Raw genomic sequence first — 9,434 nt, 5'->3', positions numbered from 1 at the left:
TCAGAGCCGCTTACGAGGTTCAGTGAAATGCTGCTTGAAACAACCATCCTGGTCAAGGAATTCCCCAAAACTCTTCATCAGGCTGGATGTCAAGCAAAACAAAAAGGAGGTGGGAAGAGGAGAGCTGGGCAAGTTGTCAGTAGAGCCCAAAGTCTACAGTTTAACCCTGTCTTGATGGAGGTGAAGTTGTGTAGTTGCAGGGCCGGATCCAGACCACATTAGTCAGGACCACCCACTGAAATTAATTTAGTCATCTCTCATTTGTGTCAATGCTGCTTGGTCATGATCACCTGGCTTGGTCTGGTATGCTGCCTAGAAATACATTTCACTGAATACACACACACACACTTCACAATATATAGTGATATACATTGAGTACTATATATTTGTGTTCAAAGGTTCAAAAGTTGGAAGAGTCAATAGTTCAAAAGTGAACTTTCCTATAGGGCTCACACTCTAAAAAGATACATAAATTGGGTACCAGGAACAACCCCCCCCCTGAAGGATTTTGTGCTGGGGTTGGACAGGGCCAGTTGCTCCCCCCTTTCAATCAAGAGAATCATCACCACTTTTAAAGAGGTGTCTCTTTCCTCCATTAGCAGGAGGCTGGTGTGTGCTCCAGGTTCAATGGTTCGATGGGTCAAAGGGTCGATGGGTCAAAGGGTCGATGGGTCAAGGGGTCGGTGGGTCAAAGGGTCGGTGGGTCAAAGGGTCGGTGGGTCAAAGGGTCGGTGGGTCAAAGGGTCGATGGGTCAAAGGGTCGATGGGTCAAAGGGTCGATGGTAGGATCACTTCATTCCAGTGCCATTCATCCAATTACCCTTTTGCATGAATGCACAAAATGGTATCTTGCTTCTCCCCCTCACCATGCTGCCTCCCCAGCACTACTTGGTACTCGTGCTTGCTCCCCCTCCCCCAAGGAAGGTCCGCCTTCACTCCCTTTCTGCGCCTCCATGATACTCCTCTTCCTCTTCTGTGCCATGTGCAAAACCGAGGAAGTGAGTGCCTTGATTGCAGTTTTTGGGGGCGGGGGTTGACTCCCAGCCAGGGACCGGCACTCAACCCTTTGCGGACCGGTATCGGTCCAGGGACTGGTGGTTGAGAAACTATGGTGTAGACAATACTGAGCTAGATAGACCAATGGTCTGACTCAGTCTATGGCAGCTTCCTGTGTTCCTGTGCATGTTAAGTTCCTCTGCACTAAGTTGAGCCCCACCAGGCAGCTCAAATCCATCAACAGCAGGCAGCCTCCCTAGTGCCTTCCATCGTTCCAGAAGCCCTCCTTTAAGCAGCCAAAGCAGCACTATTTAAAAGGAATGAAATGGCTCCGTGATAAATAAAAAGGAACAATATTTCCAAAATAATTGCTACTTTGCACTTTGATAAATGGTTCAAGTACTCGATAATTCAAAGCCATTAGCTTTAAACGCGGCATTGTACTTTGGTACATAATTCAGTGCATTTCCCTTCAGTCAAATTTATTTATTGATCTGTTGATAGATGCAGTTCCAGATAATTTACCTAAATTGGTGCCTGAGAGTTGGTTTCCCGCCTCACCCCCCTCCACAGGCCGGGTTCCCATATTCACTTGAGTTAGTTGCACCTGCTATATATAAAAATGAGATGACGACCACGGGTCTAAGACACAGAAAGAAGAGCATGCTTCAGCCCCATAGAAACAGCACAGTTCAGCACTTGTGTAGTATCCAGTAAAGGCATACAGGGGAAAAGGGAGAAGGTGGAGCTGGGGGAGAAGAGCTATAACATCCACTATTCTATTTTTTCCTTTTGCACATTTTGCTCCATAACTCCACTTCTACAAAGCTAGCTTTAAAAAAAAGAAAGTTGGGAATCTGGGGAAATTAATAGGAGGAATCCGAATTTCAAAGTGATTCGAATGAAATCTGGTGTGATTCGATTTGGACCCGACTGCAGCCAATGGACCACAGAGGCAAATTATTCTGTCTCCACCTTGCCTGAATCAGCCAGATTTGGGCACAAATCGATCTGTACCCAAATCAGTTTGCACATCCCTAGTTATTTGTCCCATTAAACTCAGCATGTGGGTCAACAGCTTCCATTGAGGTTCATGGGACAAATCCAAACATTTTGTAATGAAGGGTAAGTGACTGCGGGGAGACATGACATGGTTGTATGGAATTGTATATGGAGCAGAGCGAGTGGACAGAGAGAAATTTTTCTCCTCTGTCACAACACTAGAACCAGGGGTCATCCCATGAAACTGATGACCAGGAAATTCAGGACTGACAAAAGGAAGTAGTTTTTCACACTACGCATAATTAATCTATGGAATTCTCTACTGCAAGATGTAGTGATGGTCACTAGCTTGGATGGCTTTAAACGGGGCTTGGACAAATTCATGGAGGACAAGTCTATCAATGGCTACTAGTCTGGTGTCTATGAGCCACCTCCAGCCTCAGAGGCACGATGCCTCTTGAGTAACAGTTGCAGAGGAGCAACAGCAGGAGAGAGGTCATGCCTTCACCTCCTGCCTGTGGGCCTTTCAGAGACATCTTGTGGGCCACTGTGGGAAACAGGATGCTGAACTAGACAGGCCTTGGGCCTGATCCAGCAGGGCTGTTCTTATGTTCTTAAGGGGCTGAAGAACATGGGAAGCGGAAGGAGCAGAGCTGCATGGCCCTAATTACAAGTAGTCATATACCTCTTGAAGTTGTTCAGAAGTTGAACATTGATAAAACTGCTTTATTAGGGCTTGTCAGTTATTCCATGGCCTTTGTGCTCCTTGGCCAAAATGCTACTACTGTTTACTAGGCAACTGAGTAGACTCCTGCCTGCAAACCTTAAATCTCCACAATTTAAAGGGCTTGAAACTTACTCTAACCAAGATTGAGGGCTGAAAATACAAGGACCAGGCCTGCTCAACTTAGGCCACCCCAGCTGTTTTTGGACTACAACTCCCATAATCCCCAGCCAGAGTAGCCAATAACCAAGGATGATGGGAGTTGTAGGCCAACATCTGCAGGAGGGCCAAAGTTGAGCAAGCCTGGCCTAGAATTTCTCTCAGGAGGGCCGGCCCCTACATTCACATGGACACAGTCCTGCCTCAATAAAATATCCCTGCAAGTGGAAATGGCTTTGGGAGGAGGCTTTTGGATGTGCAAATCTCTTCCCACTCGGTCTACTGCGCAAGAAGCCTTCAGTGCAGGGACACTGAAGATTCCTTGCAGACCTTCCATTGCCAAGTAAACCAGTAAACCACAGTTACTGGGTGGCTTCACACAGCTGCCAACAAGTCTGTAAGGGGGAAATGTTGGTGATATGTTGGAACCCGAGAGCACACACCCCAGCAAGCATGTTGTCTGAACCTCCCCAAGTCTGGTTCTTCAGGTTCTAGTTCCACCCGATTTCAAATCTTGGTTACTGAATATGAGCAGAGGCCAGGATAGTGGCAGGCGCAGAAAATCAGGAACTAGATTTGGGTGGCTTCTAGTGACACATGCGCCAGGAACATGTGCTCTTGGGTCCCAACATACCCATGGCATTTTCCCACATACAGACTTGCAGACAGTTGTGTGCAGTTGCCCACTTTGGCCCAGTTTGGATAACACGACAACCCTCAGTTACATTTACCCGCAGTCGGCATTCCTCATTGTCCAAATGTGGGGAAATCCCACAACCATGGTTCTGTTGCTACCGTCTAACCGAGGACCAAACCCTCATTTTGAAACCCGGTAGCTTGCTGAAACCAGAACTCCGCTGACCCCATTGTGTCATTTGAATGCAGCGGCATGGGGTTTGCACTCAAGCTCCTCCCACAAGCATCTCCTCTCTCATATAATGGCCAATGGTTGCCAGGCAAGTGACATGCTCAGCTGAAGAGGAAGAGACAAGGGGACTGCAAGTGGAGGCAATCAAACCACAGCTGCCGGATCATCTGCAGTATGATTCTTGGCTTCCGAGGTTAACCTCAAATAAACCCTATCCTCCATTTCACTTGTTGTTCAAATGGGCTCTTAGTAAACTTTGAGTGGGATTTGAACCCAGGTCTCCCTGGTCTAAGTCCAGCATGCTAGTCACTACACCACATAGTCACTCTCCTTGACTTGCAGAATCTTAAGATGCAGGTCCTTGCTAGACCTGAGATTCTACTGGAGATGCCAGGAATTGAACCCAGGACCTTCCAATTGCAAAGCATATGTTCTACTCCTGAGCGGTGGCCCCTTCTGCACACCTTCCACAGAACAAAAGACAAAGATCCCTGGAGCAAGATAGCATTAGTATTAGAAAGCCTCTTTCAGCAACACTGCAATAATTTGACTTATGTCAAGGTTGAATAGCTCTCTGTCAGGTGTTAAAACTCATGACCTTCCAAGCCAAACACACTTATACTAACCAGTTTACCACTGGAGCAATCAATATCTTGTAAGTGAGATAGTCTAGACAGATCCTCTTTTGTCCTTTGGTCTTATTTGTAGCTTAAGAATTGATAATTATATCTGGCTGGAAAGAGAACTGCCTCAGCTGTTTCATATATTCTCTCTCTCTCTCTCTCAATACCATTCTTGAGGATTTTACACTTCTATCATTTTAGCTTCACTTTTCCATTTTCCTGCTGCCTGCATTCTGTACAAATAGGCTTCAGACAGAAGAAGCGATCTTAAGGGTTTCTCTTTGTCTTTTTCCAAACCGCTCCTACATGGGGAAATATTTGATTAGCTAATGAAATGGTTTGGACTGTAACACACTGCAAACACTGTAAACCTACATTTAGAAAAATAATAATTCAGATAGAGTGTCTGATTTCGGAAGTGCTGCATCGCTTCTACTTGAGGTCCATTTCTTCGGAACAGCTTCGCTGGGCTCCTGCCTGCGACCTTGCCACCGACAAACCTTATTGCTCACTGACACCCTCAGATCGACTGCTTTCTTGTGATTGATTATATGTTCTTCTTAAAGCAAAAATGCCAAAGACCATATGACAGGGGTTCTCAAACTTGGGTTCCCAGATGTTGTTGGACTTCAACTCCCATAATCCACAGCCGCAATGGCCTTCAACCATGTTTGTGAGTGAGCATAATACAGTATTACAAAATGAGCTGGCCTGGGTGCAGAACATCTGTGCCCCTAGTCCCTGCCCCGTTCTCAAACCCCGCCCCCCACCGCTTTATCTCCTGCTGCTGCTGCCCCACCCCCACCCCATGGCCGCTGTTTTCTCCCCCACCCCTGCAGCTGTTTTCTTTTTCCCCTCTGGCCACACGCCTATCCGCCATCACTTTCCTCTCCCCCGTCCTAGCAGCTCGCTCATGAACTCTCACGAGAGCTGCCATGCATGGGATTAGCGATGGGTACGTCTTAGAGAATTATGTAGATCGATAGCTGCATTTTTAATACCCCTTGATATACAAGTTTGACTCCCATCAGTCATAAGCTGCTTTAAAAATGTTTAAAATGGCTTGTGTTGCTTGCCGTGGCCACAAAAGCTTTCGAAGAGGACACAGTGGTCCACTCAAAGGAAAAGGCTGGGACACCCTGGTCTAGGCCATACTGAACTAGATGGACCAATGGCCTCATTCGGTATAAGGTAGAGTCCTATGTTCCTATGTAGAGCAATGTGACTGCCTTACTTCTGTGCATCATGTCAGCCAATGAGATTAGGTAATTATACAGCCATCCTAGATGCATCTCAAATCATTAAGAATAACGTGTATACAAAGACGGCATCTTGAACCTATTCCAATACTGGACAAAGGCCATTTGCGTATAAACTTATCCACTGTACCATCATCTCCTTTTGAATTTTTAAAAATAGGTACGCTTAAGCACAGATACAACTTGCTCTCTTAAGAAATCTATATAACAGGGCTATTGCCTCTTCTTTCAGAATCCTCTCAAGACCCATCTTTTCAATAAAGCCCTTTTTGATGAAACCCCCCCACTGTCGCCGGCCATCTACAGCTCTAACCACAACTGTGTCCAAGTACAAATCTATATGAATGTCCAGTTATTCAAAGGTTATATTCTGCACATATACAGCACAGACTTCCTATCTGTACCCTGTATCTGAGAGCATCTGAATCCAGGTTCCAGCTCTATATCTGAATCCAGGTTCCAGCTCTATATCACAGCGATTAAATCCAAAACAAGGCATTGGCAATGTGAACGGCACCCTGCTGTCTGCGTAGCGACTGTGGTGTCACAACGCAGGAAGTGTGGAAGCACATTTCCGAGATACAACGTGACCCCATTGCAGGGTCTGATCTGGAAAGCGCCTGGTATTCTACCAAAGACAAGCACAGGGCTCTGTGGTCGCCAGGAGTTGACACCGAGACCGACTTGATGGCATACTTTACTTTACACAGGAAGCTGCCTTATACTGAGTCAGACCCTCAGTCCATTTATCTCAGTATTGTCTACAGCTCTCCGGGGTTTCAGATAGGAGTCGTTCCCAGTACAGGCTGGAGATGCAACTAGGGATTGAACCTGGGGCCTTCTGCACGCAAAGCAGATGCTCTAACACTGAGCTACAGATCATTCTAGAACTGTACCATCTCAGAATTCAACAGGGTGGGGGCCCATGTTTAGATACCGCATACCTGCTTCAGAACAGGTATGGAAAGCTAGTATGGCAGGGATAAAGGCTTAAAGTCAGCTTTCTTCTAGACATGCTAGTTTTCACAGTAGGGTTTTATTTGTCAGTGGGGGAGGGGGAGAATTCCAAAATATAATTGAATTATGGAACCAAATTCAAATGCCTTGGGCCCCGGGTACCTTAGGGACCATCTGCTCCCAAATGAATCAACCCGCTTGACAAGATTGGCTGGGGGGCCTCTTCTCTGCATGCCGGCAGTGTCTAAGGCTCATTTGTTGAGCACACAAGACAGGGCCTTCTTGGTTATTGCCCCCAGGCTGTGGAACTCACTCTCATTTGAGATCCGTATGGCTCGCTCTCTCCCAGCCTTTAGGAGAAGGTGAAGACTGCCCTTTTAATTTTTGTATTATTATTAGGGGTTTTTTAAACATTTTATATCATTTTTAAAAACATTTAATATCATTTTATATATTCAGGCTTTCGGCCAAAGGGTTGCCTTCTTTTCTCTTTAAATTTTTAGCTGTGTTTGTTTTATTTTTATGTTGTTTTTACTGAAATTTTATTGTTTTTATCTTGTTAAGATTCCTAGGATGATATATAAATATAAACAAATAAAATAAATATAATGCCCATAGGTGTGGCAGGCTCACAAGTGTTCTAGTTTTTTAAAACAATGACAAAAAAAGGTGGACACAGAAAGCTGCTTTATACCAAGTCAGACCATTGGTCCATCTAGCTCAGTATGGTCTACAGAGTGGCAGCGGCTTCTCCAAGGTGGCAGGCAGGAATCTCTTTCAGCCCTATCTTGGAGATGCCAGGGAGATGACCTGGCACCTTCTGCATGCCAACAGGAAGATGCTCTTCCTAGAAAGGCTCCATCCTCCATAAGCCAACACCACTCACTTAAGAGAAGGAGCTGGTCTTGTGGTAGCAAGCCTGACTTGTCCTCTTAGGTAAGCAGGGCCTGCCCTGGTTGCATATGAATGGGAGACTTGGTGTGTGAGCACTGTAAGAGATTCCTCCCAGGAGATGGAACCGCTCTGGGAAGAGCAGCTAGGTTCCAAGTGAATCTCCAAGGTGGGCGTGAGAGAAATTCCTGCCTGCAGCCTTGGAGAAGCCGCTGCCAGTCTGTGAAGACAATACTGAGCTAGATGGACCAATGGTCTGACTCAGTATATGACAGCTTCCTATGTTCCTAAGAGTAAATGTAAGCATCCTTGGGCTTCTGCCACATTTGACAGGCTGCTGCTATCTTACTGGACAGCCAGACTGAGTTCTTTATATTGCCCAAGAGAAATGATTAAAATATTCAGAAGAGGCACCCATGTTTGGGTTGTCCTGATGAATCAGAAGCGTGTGCGCGTGTGTGTGTGTTTGTGTGGTGCTAGTTCTAGCAGGGATGGTCCTCTCATGAGGCAAGGCAAGGCAGCTGCCTCAGGCAGCATATTGCTGGGGTACCAACAGGGTGGCTGGACGCCCCCTTGATGTCACCACTGGAGCAGCTCTTCGGGACCTATCTGACCCTTGCAAACCTTGCCAGGAACACTTCTCTGCATGCTCTTTGCAAAGCCTGCAAGCAGCACAAGGAGGCAGATGGCAACCTTCTCTCCTCCCTGCCCCCCCCCCGCATGCACTTTCAGAGTTGCTCTTGAAAAGGAGCTGACCTGGCCCCCTCCCCGTCTCCCCACCAGCCTAGGACGAGGCAGCATTTTGCATCTCGCTCTAGGCATCACAATAATTCGGGTCACCTCTGGTTCCAGTTCTATGGTTATGATTGCCTTCTGAGGGAGAAGGTTCCCCCCATCAGCACAACACAGCACAACACAGCACAACACAACACAACACACACACCAGTAGTGACTTGTCCTAAAGAGACAGGGGGTGTCAAAGGAGGGGCTTCCAAGCAGCTTGGGTTGTTGCTCTCTCTCCTCTGCCCCATCTGAAAGCCACGCTGCCTACAGGGTGGCCATTCATCCGGTAGAGACGCACAGTTAACTGCACAGCTCGACCTGATGAATGGCCAACCAGCAGGCAGCGTGGTTCTTGGGCAGGGCAGAGAGAGAGGTGCTATCTGAGTTGCCTCCTTTGGTACCCTCCTGCCTCATTAGGATGAGCCGTGACTGACTGACTTCACACACACAAACGCACACACACACACACACACACACACACACACACACACACACACGAGACTGCTGCAGCTCTGATAAATAGGGGCTTCTTGCTTTGCCCGAGTCCTTCCCGGGTGGTTTCCCATGAATTAGCTCCATGCCTTTAAGAGAGAAGATTGCTTGGGTAAGAGGCACCGCGGCATGGCAGCTGTAAAAGTGTCAAGGTGTTATGAATGTCCTGATGATAGAGCCCAGTTGTTATTTGCCAGGCAGTGAGGGAGGATAGCTAATGATGTGCGGCATGTAAAATGTTTGTTGCTATAATCCATCTGTGTGGAGGGGAGCGAGGAAGAAATGGCAAAATCCAGAGGAATTTACTTGGACAGGAGGAGATAAAGCGCGCTCTGATGGAGTCGTCCGGAGGTAGCTGTCAACGGGAACTGTCGGTACACAGATTGCAAGGCAGCGCACCGAGGCAACCTTTTCCTTTTCTATTATGATTTTTCTCTTTAAAAGGCTCACCAAACATCAAATGTGCCCAGTTAAAACAGCACACCCACTAACAACTCAGGAGACACTTTTCAGATGAAGGGAAAAAAGTTTTTAAATCCAGGTACATGAGTACGCTGAGCCACCTAATGGCGCAGCCGGGAAATGACTTGACTAGCAAGCCAGAGGTTGCCGGTTCGAATCCCCACTGGGATGTTTCCCAGACTATGGGAAACACCTATATCGGGCAGCAGTGATATAGG

At 47.0% G+C, this 9,434-nt stretch overlaps 1 protein-coding gene across 3 annotated transcripts in view; it reads right to left on the bottom strand.

The window, feature by feature from the left end:
- MAF (MAF bZIP transcription factor) overlaps positions 1-9,434 on the bottom strand; it is a 337,376-nt gene that overhangs the window by 16,824 nt on the left and 311,118 nt on the right. The gene's annotated exons all lie outside the window — the stretch shown is intronic.

This window comes from Hemicordylus capensis, chromosome 9 (assembly GCF_027244095.1).
Source record: "Hemicordylus capensis ecotype Gifberg chromosome 9, rHemCap1.1.pri, whole genome shotgun sequence".
NCBI lineage: Eukaryota > Metazoa > Chordata > Lepidosauria > Squamata > Cordylidae > Hemicordylus > Hemicordylus capensis.
This window is presented reverse-complemented; position numbering and strand designations above follow the sequence as displayed.